Source organism: Melopsittacus undulatus, chromosome 4, assembly GCF_012275295.1.
Source record: "Melopsittacus undulatus isolate bMelUnd1 chromosome 4, bMelUnd1.mat.Z, whole genome shotgun sequence".
Lineage (NCBI taxonomy): Eukaryota > Metazoa > Chordata > Aves > Psittaciformes > Psittaculidae > Melopsittacus > Melopsittacus undulatus.
The window spans coordinates 44,104,144-44,111,244 of NC_047530.1; positions in this window are offsets into that span (position 1 = coordinate 44,104,144).

The window sequence follows — 7,101 nt, forward strand, 5'->3', positions numbered from 1 at the left end:
GCAAATATATTCCCTCAATGACCAGTTGGTGGCTTCTATTTAGCCTGAGGCTCTTTATAATGTCCACATCCAGATTCATCTTAAATTCATCATTTTTAATCCTATTATTCTTTTCCTTCTTGCACATATAGCTTGCTAGTGCATTTTTAAAGTTTTAACTTGCTGACTTCAAACTAATTACATGATCTGTTAAATTTAGTTTGAATTCTAACCTCACCCTTTGAAAACACTTAAATACTTGTGTGATTAACAAAGTTTTGCACGTGTGTAATCTGACTGGAGTTTGTAAGTTAAAACATTCACTGTTTCAAATCTGATACATGGATGAGTTTGATGGTTAGCTATCACCAATAAAATATAACACTAATGGGATGTATCTATCATAGAATATCCATCATAAAGCTCCTACTGGTCTTCATAGTCAGAGGCACATGGCTACAGCTCAGCTTGTGACAAACATTTACTGAAACAAAATACATAGTAGGAAAGAGTATGTTAAATGGAGCATGCAACAGCAACAAGTTCTTTTGCATAGATGTACATTTGCCATGGAGGTCCAAATAATTCTCACGGTTGGCTTGATTATCTTAATTCTGTTATCACTAGCCCAATTACTTAGCTATACTCATGAGCTCATATTGGCTTGTCAAAAAGTTGTTGGTGTGAAATGAAAGCACAGGAAAACTTGTGTTGACTGTAGCCTCCCTTTCTGTAAGGTTTGCTGTAGGCAGCCTAGGAGGGTAAGAGTTGAATGAGTTGTTTGTGCCCCAGCAATCTACAGCCCCTGAAAATTCTGCATCATTTTCTGGCATGATAAGCAGACGTGCCATAGGAATGTGAGATAATAAGCGTCATAGATTTACCTTTGTCTCCCATTTACCTAATCATGCTGGACTTAGCTTGAAACAATCCTGTCCATTATTGCTATGCATAACTACTTTGTGCTCCTTGACCAGAGATAGCTTTAGATTATGTAATACTAATGGTAGACAAAGAGGCATATTATGTATCTAACATTTGAGCAACAGTGGGGAGTTTTAATTACACCCCAGATAAGAGATCTCTTAGCTGAAAAAGTAACATTGAAGAGTCTACTCAAAGGGAAAATATAATTTGTTATAGCTAGCCATTAGTATGTAATTCACAGTCTTCCCACTTCTATTTTACAAACTGCATACCTTTTTCCATCATTCTTCAGCTACTCAGGCACAAGAACAAACTTATACAAAGCAGTCAGTTTGTCAGGAAGGCTCAGAAAGAGACTCAGTTGGATCACAGCTTCCCACTGATCCACTAACAATGTTAAAACACCGCTTCCTCTGTCTATTCAGCCCTTGTATGGCAAGCCCATAAGTGATGGTTTCCTGGTTTTATAAATACTAACAGCTAAATAGCAAAGCATTTTCTGATTTCTTGGCTCCATATTTCCTTCAAAGATAGCAAAAAGCATTTTCCTGAATTCTTTGGCAAGGCGTGTTTGATGTGGATTGTGAGAGGAGGAAAACAAAGGCAAGGACCCACAGTAAGGATGAAATCCCAGGTTTGGATCCAAGCCTTGACAGTCCAGTGACAGAAGAACCAAATTGTAACTATTTTAATCTATTTAGTTAGTTTTAGCATTTTGCTCTAAAGAACTGAATCGGCAATAGGATTAGTACTGACCTTAGCAGAACAAGTTGTTCACTACACTGGCTCCTTTAAGGGGCTGAAAGCAGTTTTATAGTGTGTTCCCATCATCTGCAGTTTTACTCTGATTTCTCACTGTCTCTCTCCTCCTCGCTACGGTGCTTTCTCTCAGCTCCACAGGTCCAGATTGAGAGGCAGCTTGTGAGACTTATATACTTAGCTAGATGCATTCCATTTGCCAGTGTGCTAAAAATGAAGATATAAATAATTGTTTCATTGTCTAGTTTGTTTAATCTTTCTGCATTGTTCTCACTTTCTAGAGTTCCATTCACCCACATGACTAGATTAATATCTTCATCAGAAATACCCCCATTCATTTTATCTGCTCAAGTTGTGGAGCCAGGTCTTCTATGCTGTAAATCAGCGCTCCTTCAGCAGCTAAGAAACATTTACATATTTACAGTTATCAAAGCTCTGGTGATGCAATAAGAGTCAATACTTGGATAAGGAAAACAGAGCTGATATACAGAGAAGTGAAATCTGTGGCCTCTACCAAAAATACCATGATATAGACACCACAAGAATATTGGCGAGTTTCAGATGTAGTGACAGAAAGTATTCTGTATGACGGAGGAACACCGTAAGGGTACAGAGGTTTGTCATAAAATTAAGAGACACCTTTGAGCTGATAAAGTTACCTCTGTGTACCATTGTTCATTTAGTGAAAAGGAAGCATAAAGTACTGTTTTAATTCAGTCAAAAAAGAAAAGAAAACATCACCACTGCTTTCAGAGGTGTAACTGATTTGTTCCAGAATCATTCACTGGCTGAAGATATAGAGCATATTGTAACATTATTTTGATCATGTTTTAAATGATGTGTCTTGAGTCACTGAACCAGCTCAAGACATAAATCTCAGATCACAAAACGCTGAACAATTTTCAAATAAGTGAATGAGTGCTGTTGCTGGGCTGCGTACAAGTCAACCATTCTGTATTTCTAAACACTGAAAGCTAAACAAGATGCATGGGCTAAAGTATGGCTGACCTGAACCAAGGAATGAAGGGAAATGCAACTGTCTTGTAATGCACTTTATCAACCTGTCCATATTTCAGTCTTCCTTACAAAGAACTAACCACTTAGAATTTATGAGATGGAGGTTAAGACAAACATTTGAACCTACGGATGAATATAGCTATAACGAAATAGCAATACAATGATGCTTTACTTCTCTTGTGCCCTAATGTGAGCTGGTGCCACTGAGGGATTTTAAGTGTGCTAGGCTTAGTGTTTGGATTTTTTTCTGCTTGGCTATTAATTGTTCTAGGAGGTGAATGTCTTAATTTCCCAATTATAGCAAAGGAAAGAAAGAAGGGGGAAAAAAATAAAGTACTTCAAGAAGGGTTGGGGAAAGGAATGCCAGGAACACTGGGAGGCCAGAAGAGCCAGTCAGAGGCCTGGTAATTTAATCACAAAGTCTGTTCATATGCTATCTTCTCTTCAGATTCAAAAGACTATCATTGATTGCACAGTCTGAATACAATGGAGTTATACAAAGACACAGATTATACCAAAGGTGGTCAGAAGGACTTCTAGCATAATGTGTAAAGCAGGAAGACAGGAACTGGACTATCAGAACCTGAACTGTGTATTAGATATAACTCGTCTACTTGTGCAACTGGCAGATTTGTCACAGAAACAGTTCAGGCAGAATTAAATAAAAAACCTCTGAACTGCAAGATGAGATTTCTCTTTAAAGGACCTTGGTAACCAGGTGGCAAGACAAAAAACCCAGCAAGCATGACACTAAGAAACACCACAGTTAATGTCCTTATCAGGTTCCAGATTAGTCAGGGGAAAATATGGGATTTATATGGTGAATTTATGCTAAACTCTCTTACTTGGAGAAGTTAACCTTAAGTCTTAAGGAATGCAACTGAAGTTCTAAGGGTACAGGAAGCTTTCCTGGTTGTACCATCAGGAACACATCGCTAGCATATTCTGCAACTCCTGTATGACACCCTACTTCAGCTACCGCTCTTGTCATTGCAGGGAGAAAATCTTTGGCCTTACAGCAGTTCCATCTGGGACAACTTTCTAAAAACTTTCATCAAGTGTTATAGCTTGAAGTACAAAACCATACTGTGTGAAATGAAGTATCTAGTGACCTTCTCTGAGCTCAGGGACAGTTTAGTTGTGCAGAGTAATCTAAGAGAAAACAACTTCCATAAGACATGTATAAAGCTAGAAACTTAGTGCAGATGCCTGCCTTGAACAGCTCACCTGCTAGGATTGTAAGAAGAATTACTGATTGTGGGGTGCTCATCTCTGTATGTTATACACTTGGGAGGTATTTAAAGTTTACCGGACCAAACAGACTATGGTAATGAAACGGGAAAGTATTACAGCAGAACGAAAGCAGCCCAGTGCAATTCTAAAAATAGTCCTATTACAGCAGTAACTAAGACCCCAGAATAGATATCTGCCTCTAACTTCAAAACAGCCTTGGATTCTTCCAGATACACAAATCTCACGCTGAAAAGTCCCAGTGAACACCAACATTTGTTCTGCTAGTATTGTATAAGGGTTGGTGAACTCTTCTGAGGCAACTGATCTAACAATACTTGTAAGATGTTAGTTTTACTTCTGCCCCTCTGACATAGGTAAACCGAGGCATTAAAATTAAGTTTATTGCCAGAGACTGCACTAGAGTAAAACACAACAAACAGTACCTAAGTTTTTAAGTCCCAGGTATAAAGATGCTTCTGTACTCTTGTGTTTTGCTTTTTTGATTTATCATTTGTTCGGGGTTGGATTTTTTTTTGTTTGATTCATTTTTTTTCCCATATAACACTCAAAGTCAATCTTAAACCACTCAAACCAAAATATTTGCAGTGTATTATTGTTGTTCTTGTGTGCTCGGACTACATTTTCTTCAAAGCAAGGCAAAATAAGATTGCTGTGTACTGAATATGAAGAGTATGCAAGTAAGTCAGCACCCATATTTGTTTTTCATTTGCCCTATGAAATTCAGTATTGTTAGCAGTAGAAATAAGCAACTTAAATGTTCAGCCTTAGCTCTAAAAAGGCTTATACATAGCTCTTAGAAGTAATTTAGCCCTGCCACTGATGTTCAGAGGAAGATATTAACCACTTAATTCAGAAAGACATGCAGTTCAATCCGTATACTGCAACCTACAAGAGATAACTTGTTGTCATCTTCAGGAAATGAACTGAGAAATCATGAGTGGGATTTTTCTAGTGCAGCCAGCAATAGCTTAACTCATTGCCTCTAGACATCACTTGCCAATTATTTCACAGGAATCTCAGTTAAGCCAATTGCCAAATGCTCTTTAAAATCCCTATCCAGTTTTATAAAAGACTTCAGTTTGAAACTAAATGCAGCAGCATTTTTAATTTATTCTTATCTAAAAACATGGACAGTTATGTTGGATGCTCTCAATCAAGGAGAAGCAACTCAATTGCATATCTGATTTGTTCATGTATAAAGCTACCTTTTTTTTCTCATAATATAGACTACTATTTAGCAGGAGATGTAGTAAATAGTAACGCAGAATCACAGTGGGATATTTACTGTTAGCAGAACATTTGCTGTGGTCCCTAACAGAAAGAGCTTTAGTCACTGATGCATAACTGGAGCATAAAGCAACTGTTACCAACTCTGCAAAGTTAAGAAGTCCATAGTATGAAATGCTGTTGAGCTCACACAACCATGTGCTGTGCAGCTTAACTGTTCTGAGGAAAGAAATTTGAAACTTTATTTAGGGACCTCAACTTCTCCCTGTGTCATTCACTAAAGGAGCTGTCCACATCAGAAGGTGCCTTCAGAACAAACTCCAGACTGAACAGCCACCTGAAGGCCAACATACCTACTGCAGCGGGAACAAGGTGGGGAGAACTATATGCAAACTGTTTTTTTCCCCAAAGCAGGAGTCTTTGGACAGACCCATGTCTCCACCTGTATACAATCCAAATCCTTAAATGTGACTGCCAAAGTGCTTTCCCAATAAATAGATTAAAAAAAATATTCCAAAGTACAGAAGACACAGAGCCCTCTCTCAATACACTTGACATGGAAAGGCAGGTGGTTACAGCACTTTCTTGGGATCAGAAAGATGCAAATGGGAATCCAAGCCCATGGGCATAATTTGCAGTCTCCACTTTCATCTGTCACAGTCATTGTGACAAAGACAGAACTCAAACTTCCTGGGACAGGAAGTGGGAACACAAATGGGCATCACAGTACTATTTCAGGTATGTCCTCAGCCAATCTAAATCTATCCTTCATATAAAGGAGAAAACCAAATACATATTAATGTACTTACCAACATGCAATTGTATGAGGGGGGACAGCAATTCCCTCTCCTCCCATATGTGTTCTATAAAGAAAAAGGTTGCTATCACTGCACTTCAAGTAGAGATTGATTGACTCACCATATGTAGGTTTGCTTTTAAAGTAACATATAGTTGAAACCCCACAGAGAATTTCTGGATCCTAGCCAGGAAAAAAGCCTGAACAAGATGACAAGGTGATGGTGGTACAACTAAGGTGCTCCAGGGCACAAGCAGCAGCAGAACTTCAGGCTTGGAGGTAATTCGGGGGTCAAAAGCTAAGGTCTTGTTTGCCTCAAACACCTGGGAAATATGCTGCTGGAACCAGGATCTGCAGGAATGGTGTTCCAAGTTTAGACAACTAAATTAATTCCTTTTGGATGTGACCTCTAAGATCAGAATAACAGAGACCCAAGATAAAAGCTAACAAAAGAGAAGACAAATAAGATTGACTTTTCATCTCACTAGCAATATAGAGAAGCCTTTTCTTCACATGCTCAGCTACCTAACATTTCTGATAAAACAGATGCTTTAGTACACAGTATGTATTTTTTCCATTATAAATATTAAGTGGAAGGACTCAGAGTTTAAGGTATCTTTACTTGACTCTCAACGGGACGTCCTTTTTTAATAGGCTTCTTCAATGGCACAGCCCAGTTAAACTGGTTTATAAACCTTATTCTGGAGGAGCTCAGCAGAAAAGTAGCATCAAAAAAAGATGAGAGAAAGATAGTTTATCTTTGTATTTCATACAAAATTGTCCTAAACAACAGTATCAAATTTTCACCAGGTAGAGAATGACTTTCATGTTCACGTTTACCTCAATCTTCTGTCCATACCTTTTTAGTTGATGCCCAATATATATAATTACACACTTCCAAGTTTTCCTGCTTCTGGGTTGTTAAACCCAATATTTCTGTCATCTCTTGCCAGATACTTTTGTGTTCAAACTGTGAAGTAAATAATCTAGTGATTTGGCATAGCCTGAGTTCACAAAGAAAGGTCATACAGAAAGTGCCACGCACACCCAAAATTAAGCTAGTAAAAAATATTTATGTACTCAGAAATGGGAGAGTCTGAGTTTTGCATCAAGTAGATCTCCATGACAGCCACTGGGGCCGG